The sequence below is a fragment of the Haliotis rubra genome, unplaced genomic scaffold (genome assembly GCF_003918875.1).
Source record: "Haliotis rubra isolate DU_JTF1 unplaced genomic scaffold, ASM391887v1 Scf84, whole genome shotgun sequence".
Taxonomy (NCBI): Eukaryota; Metazoa; Mollusca; class Gastropoda; order Lepetellida; family Haliotidae; genus Haliotis; species Haliotis rubra.
Window position 1 is genome coordinate 410,581 of NW_025767568.1, and position 14,045 is coordinate 424,625.

A 14,045-nucleotide genomic window follows, 5' to 3' on the forward strand; every position below is an offset into this window, starting at 1 on the left:
TGATACATACATACATGCATACATACATACCACACACACATACCACACACGCACACACATACATGCATACATACATACATACATACATACATACATACATACATACATACATACATACATACATACATACATACATTCATACATGCATACATACATACATACATACATTCATTCACACGCAAACACACACACATACATACATACATGCATGCATGCATGCATACATACATACATACATACATACATACATACATACATACATACATACATACATACATACATACATACATACATACATACATACATACATACATACATACATACATACATACATACATACATACATACATAGGGGGAGTAATCGAAACTCCCGCGCTGGTGACCCAATTCCCTGCAGAGACGAATCCATCGATGATACCGATGTCTCCTGAGAAAAAGAATGTCGTGAAGATGTGTATATGGTTGCCCTTTTAGCGTTGGTAAGAGTTGAAATTTGTTGGCATGAGCAAACAAACAGAAACAAAGCTACTCAGACGATAAGTAACATATCCACAACATAGTTATGGGTTGGTTCACCTTAACTCCTAACGTTATTACATATACTTATATACGATATTTTATCATTTGTCAGCCATGTGTGGCTTAAGGAACTTTTAAGTTCAACTTACAGTCCATCCCACGCTGCACTAACTGGACGATTTACCACGCTTCGTTCAACAAACGCTCAATTATATATTGACTGACCTACTTAATGACATCGTGACTACCTACCTGCTGGTTGTGAAACCCTCAGACACCCAAATGAGGTGCGTTTCTATCGATATTTAATGTCCTGGTGATCGTGCAGAGTAATGTATGAAGGCTGTGCAGCCTAATCGAAACACATTGATGGCACGGCAAAGGCAGAAAATCAATGGAAACCATATTCTTTTGTTTCCAACGTATGCATTAGATCGAAGCCAACCTGACGCACATAGCGAGAGCCCGCCACACATGGCAAAGGCGAAGAATTGCAGGTAGGTAAAGTTGTCATTTGTCAACATACCTGTTTGTCAACGTGTACTACAGCGAAACTTCTTTTATCCGGAGCTCGAGCTTCCAAAAAACTCCGCTTTAAGTTCCTTCAGTTAAACGTCTTTTACAGAAAAGAAATTTCCCTTTAAGAAAAATTCGTTTTTGTTTGTTAATTTGGACGAATTCGACCGGATCAGTAACGTCCGGATTGATGGGGTTACGCTTTATACAGTCACGTTCTTATTCTTGTATTCATAATAAGTTGCAATAGAGTTACGTCCCTTAGTCGTGCAGGGATACGCTCAAAGTGGGCTCTGGTGATAAATTCGACATTAATGTCACCCCTTCTCAGTAATATCTCAATTCTTTGGGTTTAAGTTAAGTTGTAAATGGCTACGGTCTGCGATATCTTGAGTTTTTAACCAACTGTGAGTAGTCATGTAATGATATTACTCAAATATTGACACATATAATGTCAACTGATGTGTTGTAAAACCTCCCCAACTGATAAACTGCATATACAAGTATATCTATGGTCGGAGTATAAACCGTCTGCTATGCCCTCATGTCTTGACTCTGCTTGACATTATTGGATCCATAAGATGCTTAAACCTATCGTGAACACCTGGTGTCGTTAATGATTGTCTTCTGTGATGACAAGGCGTGCGAGGGGTGAGCGGATAATATGGCTGGCTGAGTGAATTTAGTTTTACGCCAATTTGAGCAATATTCCAGCAATATGCCGGCTTCACACATTGTACACATCGAACCATCGGGTTTTCGGAGTAACGAGCGGACGCTTTAACCACAAGGCTACCCCACCACCCCCGAAGACAAAGAATGGCAATGGGAACTGTTTTCACTCCGGATGTTATCAAAGTTTCGTTCATACATAAAGTTCCGGATGTGCTGCGCTGGGATAGAATGGGTATGCAAATATCATTGTATATGTTTGCAGGGCGGTGGGGTAGCCCAGTGGTTAAAGCGTTCGCTCGTCACGCCGAAGAGCCGGGTTCGATTCCCCACATGGGTACAACTTGTGAAGTCCATTTCTGGTGTCCCCCGCCGTGTTATTGCTTGAATATTGCTAAAAACGGCGTAAAACCATACTCAGCCACTCAGCCAGTCAGTATATGTTTGCATAACATATCTGTATCCATTCTGATTTGAATTAAATTTGGGTTCCCATCAGTCTATGTTATCTATGCTCGCATTATCAACCATTGATTCTTTTAGCCCTGTTTACAAACAGTCGGATGTCATATTGAAATATTACTGAATGTAAACAATCACAGACGTCACGATCATAATGTGTTTACATTTACTCACCCACTGGTTGAAAGTAACATCCGTTCTGTGAATAATGTGCTTGAGCGAGGCCGGATTTAACGAGAGCAGACCCCCCTGCAGCGATTGTGGAGTCGATACAGCTGATAATGTCCCTTACACGTCCATTATATTGTCTATATCGAGATCCGGTGGACAGCATTTGCATTCCTCCATAGCAAAAAAATCTCTAAAAAGGAAAAGAAAATTACTACCAAAATATATTTATCTTTTGAAATAACTAAATTGTTCGGATTCTTCTTAACTAAAATTCAGTCGTGTTTCGATATTAAGTAACATCTACGATGTAATAGATATGTGTAATAGACTAAAATAAGATACGTACTTTGTTGTTTTGATTTGACAAGACGTGCTCCCGTTGGAGATCTATCATACATAAACGACATACTCATACAAAATAAAATAAAAGGAAATTGTGTTTATTAGACTGCAAGTGATCCTCTTGATCAATTGTTGCTCAATATTGTGTATTTATTGTAACAATCAAACGTAGAAACACGTTTCTCATAGAGGTTTTAAGGTAAATCCCATCCGTTCGTTCGTCTTGGAAACTGGATACATGGTACTTATATAAACATGATATTATAGAAATAAAGTAAAATGGACAAACAAGTGATTAAATTACACACCAAAAGAGGATGAAATTGTACATCGTTCGGATTCATTATTATGTCAATCAAACGTCAAAACCATTTGAAAAACTTGTACCTCTTTATGTTTGAAAGAGGCTAAAATGTCATTAACGTGTGTTTATAACACATATTGCACATAGATATTGCACAGGTAAATATTCAGTTTTAGTTCCTTTTTAGTTTGGCATTTCACAAACCTGATGACATGAGATTACAACAGGTTTCACAAAAACCCAAAGGTTGAATGCAGTTTGAAACATTGCTATTGACCTTTTAAAGACGAAGATGTACTGAGTGGGTGGGGTTTACGTCGCTTCTAGCAGTATTGCAGTTATGACAGTAAAATGAGATAGGAAATTCAGCAATGATGCAAATGGAGATTCGAACCCACAATGATAAGTTTATGGCGTGCAAAAGGGAAGCAACTCTGCACAGCGAATTGCCGCGCATGACATGTATTTAAATAATTCCACCATTGCTATCTTTAAGCTTATACCACGGCGCTTATGTGTGCATGTGTGTCAAGTATTGAGGGGATTTTCCTGATTCAGGAATTGTATTTACTCACACATGTCACGTAAATATTAAGAATCATTCTAAAAATCTGTGTTTTGTATATTCATATTTTTGATCTGATATGTGTGTTTTTGTGCAGTTATTGTAGTGAAACCCTCAGACGTACATACTAAGCACGTTTGACAGAAGCACAGATATCGACTGAGAAGGTGTATTACGAATTATGGGGAAAGCGGTCAGCCTGAAGTTCGTCACTTCTCTTACACTGACGAATGAACGTAGTTACTTTAAAATACATGTAGTGTTGCCGTTTAAAGCTAAACCCGAAACCGCTTGCGTTAGTTTGACAGTGATAGTGTTGTGTCGTTTAAAGCTAAACCTTAAACCGCTCGCGTTAGTTTGACAGTCAGAGTGTTGTCGTTTAAAGCTAAACCCGAAACCGGTCGCGTTAGTTTGACGGCGATAGTGTTGTCGTTTAAAGCTAAACCTTAAACCGGAAGCGTTAGTTTGGCAGTCATAGTGTTGTCGTTTAAAGCTAAACCTTAAACCGGAAGCGTTAGTTTGGCAGTCATAGTGCTGTCGTTTAAAGCTAAACCTTAAACCGCTCGCGTTAGTTTGACGGTCATAGTGTTGTCGTTTAAAGCTAAACCCTGACCACTCGCGTTAGTTTGACAGTGATAGTGTTGTGTCGTTGAAAGCTACACCTTAAACCGCTCGCGTTAGTTTGACAGTGATAGTGCTGTGTCGTTTAAAGCTACACCTTAAACCGCTCACGTTAGTTTGACAGTGATAGTGCTGTGTCGTTTAAAGCTACACCTTAAACCCCTCGCGTTAGTTTGACAGTGATAGTGTTGTGTCGTTTAAAGCTAAACCTTAAACCGCTCGCGTTAGTTTGACGGTGATAGTGCTGTGTCGTTTAAAGCAAAACCTGAAACCGCTCGCGTTAGTTTGACAGTCAGAGTGTTGTCATTTAAAGCTAAACCTTAAACCACTCGCGTTAGTTTGACGGTGATAGTGCTGTCGTTTAAAGCTAAACCTTAAACCGCTCGCGTTAGTTTGGCAGTCATAGTGTTGTCGTTTAAAGCTAAACCTTAAACCGTTCGCGTTAGTTTGACAGTGATAGTGTTGTCGTTTAAAGCTAAACCTTAAACCCCTCGCGTTAGTTTGACGGTGATAGTGTTGTGTCGTTTATAGCTAAACCTTTAGTGCTGTCGTTTAAAGCTACACCTTAAACCGCTCGCGTTAGTTTGACGGTCATAGTGTTGTCGTTTAAAGCTAAACCTTAAACCGCTCGCGTTAGTTTGGCAGTCATAGTGTTGTCGTTTAAAGCTAAACCTTAAACCGTTCGCGTTAGTTTGACAGTCATAGTGTTGTCGTTTAAAGCTAAACCTTAAACCCCTCACGTTAGTTTGACAGTGATAGTGTTGTGTCGTTTAAAGCTAAACCTTAAACCGGTTGCGTTGGTTTGACGGTGATAGTGTTGTCGTTTAAAGCTAAACCTTAAACCGCTTGCGGTAGTTTGACAGTGATAGTGCTGTGTCGTTTAAAGCTAAACCTTAAACCCTTCGTGTTAGTTTGACAGTGATAGTGCTGTGTCGTTTAAAGCTAAACCTTAAACCGCTCGCGTTAGTTTGACGGTGATAGTGTTGTCGTTTAAAGCTAAACCTTTAACCTCTCGCGTTAGTTTGACAGTCATAGTATTGTCGTTTAAAGCTAAGCCTTAAACCGCTCGCGTCAGATTGACGGTGATAGTGTTGTGTAGTTTACAGCTAAAACTAAAACCGCTCGCGACAGTTCGATGGTGATAGTGTTGTGTCGTTTAAAGCTAAACCCTGTCCGCTCGGGTCAGTTTCATCGTGATAGTGCTGTATCGTTTAAAGATAAACCTTAAACCGCTCGAGTCAGATTGACGGTGATAGTGTTGTGTAGTTTACAACTAAAACTTAAACCGCTCGCGACAGTTCGATGGTTAGAGTGTTGTGTCGTTTAAAGCTAAACCTTAAAACTCTCGCGTCAGATTGACGGTGATAGTGTTGTGTAGTTTACAGCTAAAACTAAAACCGCTCGCGACAGTTCGATGTTGATAGTGTTGTGTCGTTTGAAGCTAAACCCTGTCCGCTCGGGTCAGTTTGACGGTGATAGTGTTGTGTCGTTTAAAGCTAAACCCTGACCGCTCGGGACAGTTTGACGGTGATAGTGTTGTGTCGTTTAAAGCTAAACCCTGACCGCTCAGGTCAGTTTAACGGTCATAGAGCTGTGTCGTTTACAGCTAAACCCTGACTGCTCGGGTCTGTTTGAGCTAAACCTTAAAACTCTCTCTTCAGATTGACGGTGCGAGAGGTCTGGGTTTTGCTTTAAAGGACACAACACTGTCACAGTCAATCTGACCCGAGCTGTCAGGGTTTAGCTTTAAAGGACACAACACTTTCACCATTGAACTGTAGTGTCGTTTAAAGCTCAACATTAAAACTCTTGTGTCAGATTGACGGTGATAGTGTTGTGTCGTTTATAGCTAAACAATGAACCGTTCGCGTCAGTTTGATGGTGATATTGTTGTGGTCTAAAGGTAAACCGTGACTGCTCGGGTCAGTTTGACGGCGATAGTGTAGGGGCGTTTAAAGCTAAACCTTAAAACTCTCGCGTCAGATTGACGGTGGTAGCGTTGTGTCGTTTAAAGCTAAACAATGAACCGTTCGCGTCAGTTTGATGGCGATATTGTTGTGGTCTAAAGGTAAACCGTGACTGCTCGGGTCAGTTTGACGGTGATAGTGTTGTGTCGTTTAAAGCTAAACCTTGAACCCTTCGCGACAGTTTGACTGTGATAGTGTTGTGTCATTTAAAGCTAAACAATGAACCGTTTGCTATAGTTTGACGGTGATAGTGTTGTGTCATTTACAACTAAACCTTAAACTGCTCAGGTCAGTTTGACGGTGATAGTGTTTTGTCGTTTAAAGCTAAACCTTAAAACTCTCGCATCAGATTGACGGTGCGAGAGGTCAGGGTTTTGCTTTAAAGGACACAACACTGTCACAGTCAATCTGATCCGAGCTGTCAGGGTTTAGCTTTAAAGGACACAATACTTTCACCGTCAGTCTGATCCGAGCAGTCAGGGTTTAGCTTTACAGGACACAGCACTATCACCATTGAACTGTTGTTTCGTTTAAAGCTAAACCCTGACTGCTCGGGTCAGTTCAACTGTGATAGTGTTGTGTCGTTTGAAGCTAAACCTTAAAACTCTCGCGTCAGATTGACGGTGATAGTGTTGTGTCGTTTAAAGCTAAACCTTAAACCGCTCGCGACAGTTCGATGGTTATAGTTCTGTGTCGTTTAAAGCTAAACCCTGACAGCTCGGGTAAGTTTAACGGTGATAGTGTTGTGTCATTTAAAGCTAAACCCTGACCGCTCAGGTCAGTTTGACGGTGATAGTGTTGTGTCGTTTAAAGCTAAACAATGAACCGTTCACTTTAGTTTGACGGTGATAGTTTCGTGTCGTTTACAGCTAAACCTAAAACCGCTCGCGACAGTTCGAAGCTGATAGTGCTGTGTTGTTTAAAGCTAAACGCTGACCGCTCGGGTCAGTTTGACGGTGATAGTGTTGTGTCCTTTAAAGCTAAACCCTGTCCGCTCGGGTCAGTTTGATGGTGATAGTGTTGTTTGGTGTAAATCTAAACGTCGAACCGTTCGCGTCACTATGATGGTGATATTCACATATTGTTTACCCTGCAGATGTGCAATGCACATTGAAAACGTCTTCAAGGCACGTCCCACATTTAAACATAACACTGTCGTATCTTCTGGTAAAATATACCTCCGGAAAATAGAAATTATACACTTAAAAACTGGAATTGACTAAATCATTACGATAATTACAACGGTCGCCGAAACACTGCAAAAACACAGCCATGATGCCCGTATGGAAGACATAATTACGTATCTAATAATTACTACTTGTTTGTTCATTCTTAGACACCAGAAAAAATGGCTGAGTACTTTCTTTAGCCTGTTAGTTTAGTTCCCTGTAGGTTTTCCTCGAAGCTGATCCATATACATTATGATAGATATTATCGATGTGACGATAAATCTCAAGTCACTCACATGCCTGGCTAGAATGAAATGACCCAACAATGAGGATGAAATAACTCAACTGTTTTTAAATACTGAACATGACATGTAGTGCATGTCGAATGACTAATATTACTAATTCAAATATTTATCCGATTCCGTCAGACTACGCACGCCAAGGGAAATCAATAGCAACATCATTTCTAGACTTCCGCGAGGGGATGAAACAGAGTAGCAAATGTTCTATGGTGTTATTATTCAAACAAATACAACTAAAATCACATTAGAGTTACCACTGATTATTAACCAGCAGTGCAAACACGGTGAGTACTGTGTTAACTAATTGTTCGGGGAGCCTAGGGCGATCACGTCCCACAATTACCGACTTTGTCGCTCGTACATGTAGCTACAAATTCATCTGGCAGCGCTTGGGTATTTTATGATATGATTTGGATTCAAGCCGTTTACCGATAGATACCACAAAATAACATTAACATACCAATGTGATGGTGAGATAACCAAGTTGTTATAGCCTTCGCTTGTCACGCCGGGTTCAATTCCCCACATGGGTACGAGGTGTGAAGCCCATTTCTGGTATCCCTAGACGTTAAAGTGATTGAATATTAGGTACTTATGTGCGTGGTGAAGACATGGTAATGCTAATTTAACAAATATACTCAGCAGCAAAAAATACCGTCAGTACGAATTCAAAATTAGATAGGCATTGTGATCAAATCATTACAGAAATGAACATAATAAGTGGATCAAAAATAGTTTTTATCTACAATATCCTGACACATCAATGAATAACTTCAAGACATTACGTGAACGTTTGCAGTATAATTCAGACTCATGTCTTCAGTATCTAGTGTGACCACCACGAGAGGCAATAACTGCAGCACAGCGCTACTAGCGTCCATCCATAGAGTGCACCACTCGATTGATGAAGGCCTTTTGCACCTGGAACCACTCTCTGAGAAAAGCCTGGCGCAATAAATCGGCTGTGTTCGGCCTTGGTATGACATTATTCAGTCTCCTCTGAATTCCATCCCAAAGATGTCTAATTGGGTTTAAATCAGGACTAAGGGCTGCATAATGTTGACACCGTTCTGCTGTAGGAAGTCCCGTGTAGCTCTGGCAGTATGGGCCCGGGCGTTATCACGCTGGAAAATGTTGTTCCGGTGACATGCGAAATGTGGTATGACGGAAATGTGGTATGAAGGAAAATTCCAAACTGACGTTTCTTTTGCTATTTAGTATATTTGATTAAAAGTGAATGGTCGAAAGGAAAGAGTATTTGTTAGTATTTAAATTAAGGTAGCGTCATTTGACACCACATAAGAAAATGTGTTGAATTAACTATTCCTATGAGCGCTGAGCCATTGGGATATATTGGGGAGAACAGAGTGAAATGTTCCGGTTACAGAGACCGTAATAAATCATATGTGACAATAAGCGCCACGGCAATAGTGCTGTCTTTCAGGTCAGTTTAGTTAGGTTAGGTCACAGTACCCTTCCTGTTACATGTCATATATTCTGTTTACAAACAACGAGCTTTGTACTGCATCTAAAATGGTGAATTGGTGAAACGTTTCCAACAAACAATGTGGGAATTCATTTACCATTATTACAAATGACTTTCAGGATTACGTGTATTGTAACTGTGAGCGTATTGCAGAATAGGGACAGGGTCCAGTGGTTCAGAATAAAACCACATGTGAACAAATAAAGTGATAAACATGCTGTGACATTACTACACCTGCAGCTGCAGCCAGTGTACGTCTGTGAAGTGTTTCGTCAGGGCTTCTCACCTCGATGGACGTATACATACAAAAACAGGTCGATAAATGAAACAGTTAATGAAAACAGCAATAATTAATGACAGTTACTTAGTATAATTAGTGCACAGATGAGAAAATAACTTAATATGTATTATGAGACGTTTTTTTTTCCTTTTCTCAATAACTAAATGTCGCCGGTTGAGAAACTCGGAGCCTTTTCCATGTTCATCAGTAAATTGCAACATACATGTATACTGAAGTGCATCGGCGGATACGATACATGAACCTCCCTATGGACCAGCTATAACTGGTCAATAAACTAGTGGTAATTGGTAGTGTCTGCACAAACACCATTGTAATATAACAACACCTCCATTACTTACTTGTTTCCATCATAAGCATGGATGCCTCAAAGACGTCAAAGCTTCAGACATCACACTGAGCTGAACTGAATTTTATTAATTTTTGCCCATGGTCCACTTAAGGCCTACGTATTATTAATTACTTTGCACAAATTTTGACCAAAATCGCAATATATAGTTTGTGAAGTCAATAGATATTGTGTATAAACCCGATTCTAAATGCAACATTTTCAGAGGAGTACTTTTATGACGGACAATATAATTCATAGAAAGCGAGAAAATGAATATTTTGTTGAAACGTCAGATTGAACAACCAGATATGAAAACTGGATTTACCATGGATTCGAAAGTTCAGTTGACATTCAATAGAAAGGTGGTGATATTTACTTTGCTTTATATTATTAACGTTGTACATTGCTTTGGTAATAAATTGTACCACTTCATTTTTGGCTTTGAAGAACGAATTATATTTTGAGAAGAGAATGCCAAGATATTTGTACGTATTTTCATGTTATTACACAACATCACAGCATACAAGGGTTTTGTAATATTTCTTTGTGCCATTACACACATAGTCTTTTTCGAATTATGACTAATCTGCTGTGTTTACAGTACTCTGTGTTCATGGCATATTGTAGGCCATTAGAATTGTTTGACACCAGGATATTATCGTCCGCATAGAGTAGTATTATAAAACATATAGTCATATTTAAAACACAATCTAAAGTTGGAACAATGACGACATTGCACATCATGCTGTGCAGAAACATTGAGGAATAATGAGAAAAACAAGGGCGATACATTTACCGTCCGTCGATACAACATTGCAAGAATTCTAAGAGCTCCCGTTAGTCGCTTCCTACGACAAACATGGGCTGTTGAAGACTAGTTCTATCCCGGATCTTCACGGGTCGTTTAGCATCGTAGGAACAATTTACTGAACAAGACAACTGATAACAGTTATGGGTCTATACTTTTCAGGTAACAATGGATCACATATTTTTAAAATAAAGTCATGATAATTCCACTATGCCAACGTTTTGGGAATATACCTTTATCAAACACAGTGGTACATGAGCTTATTACAACGTTAACATTTTACAGAGTGGGTACAGTACAACCAGAAATTATTGAGAATTTAAAGATTGTACATTTTTATATTTTGTTCACTCATTACTCACGTATTAAATGTGAATATTAGCAGAACATAACTCCAGATTCAAAGACAGGTGAACAGTTAGTATTTTGTCAAGTCACCATGGGCAGCAATGCAGGCTTTAATGCGGCAGGGTATACTACTGATCAAAGAAGTTAGAAAGTCGTGGTCCATGCTGTCCCAATAACGGACCACCTCTTCTTTCATTTCAGCAATATTTGGCAAATGTTTCTTATTGACACTTTTCTTTATAAGTGCCCAAACATTTTCTATTGGATTTAGGTCAGGGCTATACCTTGGCCAATCTAATAATGTCATATTTTGGGTCCGAAACCAGGCCTGTGAATCATTTGAACGATGTTTTGGAAAATCCAAATATTTCCATAGAACACGTGAGCAGATGGAAGTAAATGTCCCTCGAGAATATCTGTGTACCGCTCACTGTTTATATACCCTTCAAACACACAGAGGGGCGTTGCCCCTAACACAGATATGCCACCCCACACGTTAAATTTCGGACTGTACTTTGGGCGCTGATACAAAGGTTTTTCAGTTTGTTTGGTCCAGAATTTCAGTGTATTAGGAAACAGCCACACAGAACTTTCATCTGAGAAAATCACATTGTCCCAGTTAAAATTTCTATGCTGTAAGCACCAGTTCAACCTTCGCTCCTTTTGTTCAAGTTTCATGATCGGTGATTGAATTCCTCGACTTTTCTGCCAACCCATTGCATGCAGCTCAGTTCTAATTGTCTCCTTACAGACAGCCACAGTTCCTCTATCAATCATATCCAGCCTTACGTTTACTAAACTCCTTCGCTTGTTTTTAGAAACAAGAATACCAAGCCGCCTCCTGTCACCGACAGTCAATTTTCTGGACCTACCCGCGCCTCCCTGGTGCTCAGTGCCATATCCATTTGCAATATTTTTCAAAACACGATAAACAGTGGACAAAGGGATGCCTGTTCTACATGAAATCACTTTAGCTGATCTGATGTCCTTGTTATAATACTCTAAAATCCACTTCCTCTTCTCTAAATCATCCATACTGAGGATCACTGAAAATGTCGTCTGCGAGCAAGTAAACAAATGCGTTAGTATGCCGTAATTATATCTTCATCCGTTAATATGCCGTAATTATACCTTGATCCGTTAATATGCTGTAATTATATCTTCATCCGTAATATGCCGTAATTATACCTTGATCCGTTAATATGCTGTAATTATATCTTCATCCGGTAATATGCCGTAATTATACCTTCATCCATTAATATGCCGTAACTATATCTTCATCCGTTAATATGCCGTAATTATATCTTCATCCGTGAAGATGCCATAATTGTACCTTCATTCGTTAATATGCCGTACTTGTATCTTCATCCATTAATATATGCCGTAATTGTATCTTCATCCGTTAGGATGCCGTAATTATATCTTTATCCATTAGTATGCCGTAATCTTCATCTGTTAATATGCCACAATTGTATCTTCATCCATTAATATACCGTAATTGTATCTTCATCCGTTTTTATGCTGTAATAATATCTTCATCTGTTAATATGCTGTAATTACATATTCATCCGTCATTATGCCATAATTATATCTTTATCCATTAATATGCCGTAATTGTATCTTCATCTGTTAATATGCTGTAATTGAATCTTCATCTGTTAATATGCTGTAATAATATCTTCATCTGTTAATACGCTTTAATTACATATTCATCCGTCATTATGCCGTAATTATATCTTCATTCGTTAAACTACCGTAATTATATCTTCATCCGTTAAAATGCCATAATTATAACTTCATCCGTTAATATGCCGTTATTATATCTTCATCCGTTTATATGCCGTAATTATATCTTCATCCGTTAATATGCCTTAATCATGTCTTCATCCGTTAACATGCCGTAATTATACCTTCAACCGTTAATATGGTTAGTGTTCATATCGTTCACACAGTTACGTGACAACCACACCAAGCACAATGCCAGCTTACATCCATGTAAGCAGACACCTTATGTAACCCAGGAACCCCATACACAGAGCGTTCGTAGCACTACGATATTCGGAAGTCAATGGTAAACTGTATAGTTACGATAGGTTCTCGGAACTGACATTTTGGGGACTGGGACCCTAATAGCATACGTGTGTCTTCTAATTAGGCGAGGCGGAGTTCAGTGAGCGCCATGAGACGAAAAAATACCAAAAAAAGCTTGATGAGGGTAACAACGAAGTAAGATTTATAGGGTTGAGTTGAGTTGAGTTGAGTTGGGCTTTACGTCACATCGGCATTATTCCAGTCTTATATTGACGAGAACAAGTCTGCATTAATAAACATTGTAAGTACAGAGTCAAAATGAGTTTTATTTCAAAAACATATATTCATTACATTGTCATTTAAAGACAGAAAAAAGCATACACTAAATTTAAAGGCAGGCAATTTGTTAGTGCCATTACACAGTTACAATTTATGATACAGATCAACTTCCCTCAAGTAGTTCACTATCAGTGAGCGCTCACGCGGGAGAACAGATCTTTCAGATTTGTTGCATCATAGTGTGAGTCCCTTGCAGACGATAAGTCCACACAGTCAAGCAGAATATGCTTGATGGTGAAAACCTGATCGCAAGAGAAACACATGGGGGGGTCGGTCCCCATCCGTTTTCAGCAGATAGTCATGTGTAAACCGACTGTGGCCAATACGACATCGTCGTAAAATTACCTCATCACGTCTTGACTGACAACCAAAGTAGGTATAACCAATTGTTGCCTTCAGTTCATACAGTTTATTTCTTCCTACTTGAGTGTCCCACCTCTTTTGCATGAGGTCCCGAGTATAGCTTTTGATAGTGGGTTTTGAAGTCACTGTACGTGATCAGCAGTTGAGATAAGGGCTTGTCAAGAGCTGCAGCATCGGCTTATGTGTTACCTGCTATGCCGACGTGACCCGGCAACCAGCAGAGTACGATGTCACATTGGCCAGTAGAAAGGTCGTTGTAAAGTTCTAAAATGTCCAGAATGATTGGGTGACTTGAAGTAACGTTTTGAAGTGCTTGAAGGCAAGATAATGAATCTGTAAAAACGATGAAATTTTTGGAATGATTCTGCTGTTTAATGTAGGTCAAAGCTGAGAAGATAGCTTTGGCCTCGGCAGTGAAAATGGAACTGTTG

General features: G+C 39.4%; 1 protein-coding gene across 1 annotated transcript in view; it reads left to right on the forward strand.

Moving 5' to 3' along the window:
* The first annotated feature begins 951 nt into the window (after positions 1–951).
* LOC124262464 (melatonin receptor type 1A-like) overlaps positions 952–14,045 on the forward strand; it is a 97,629-nt gene continuing 84,535 nt past the window's right edge. The window contains exon 1 of the mRNA XM_046696971.1: positions 952–1,016. The gene's annotated coding sequence lies outside the window, so the exon portion shown is untranslated. The remainder of the gene's footprint in view (positions 1,017–14,045) is intronic.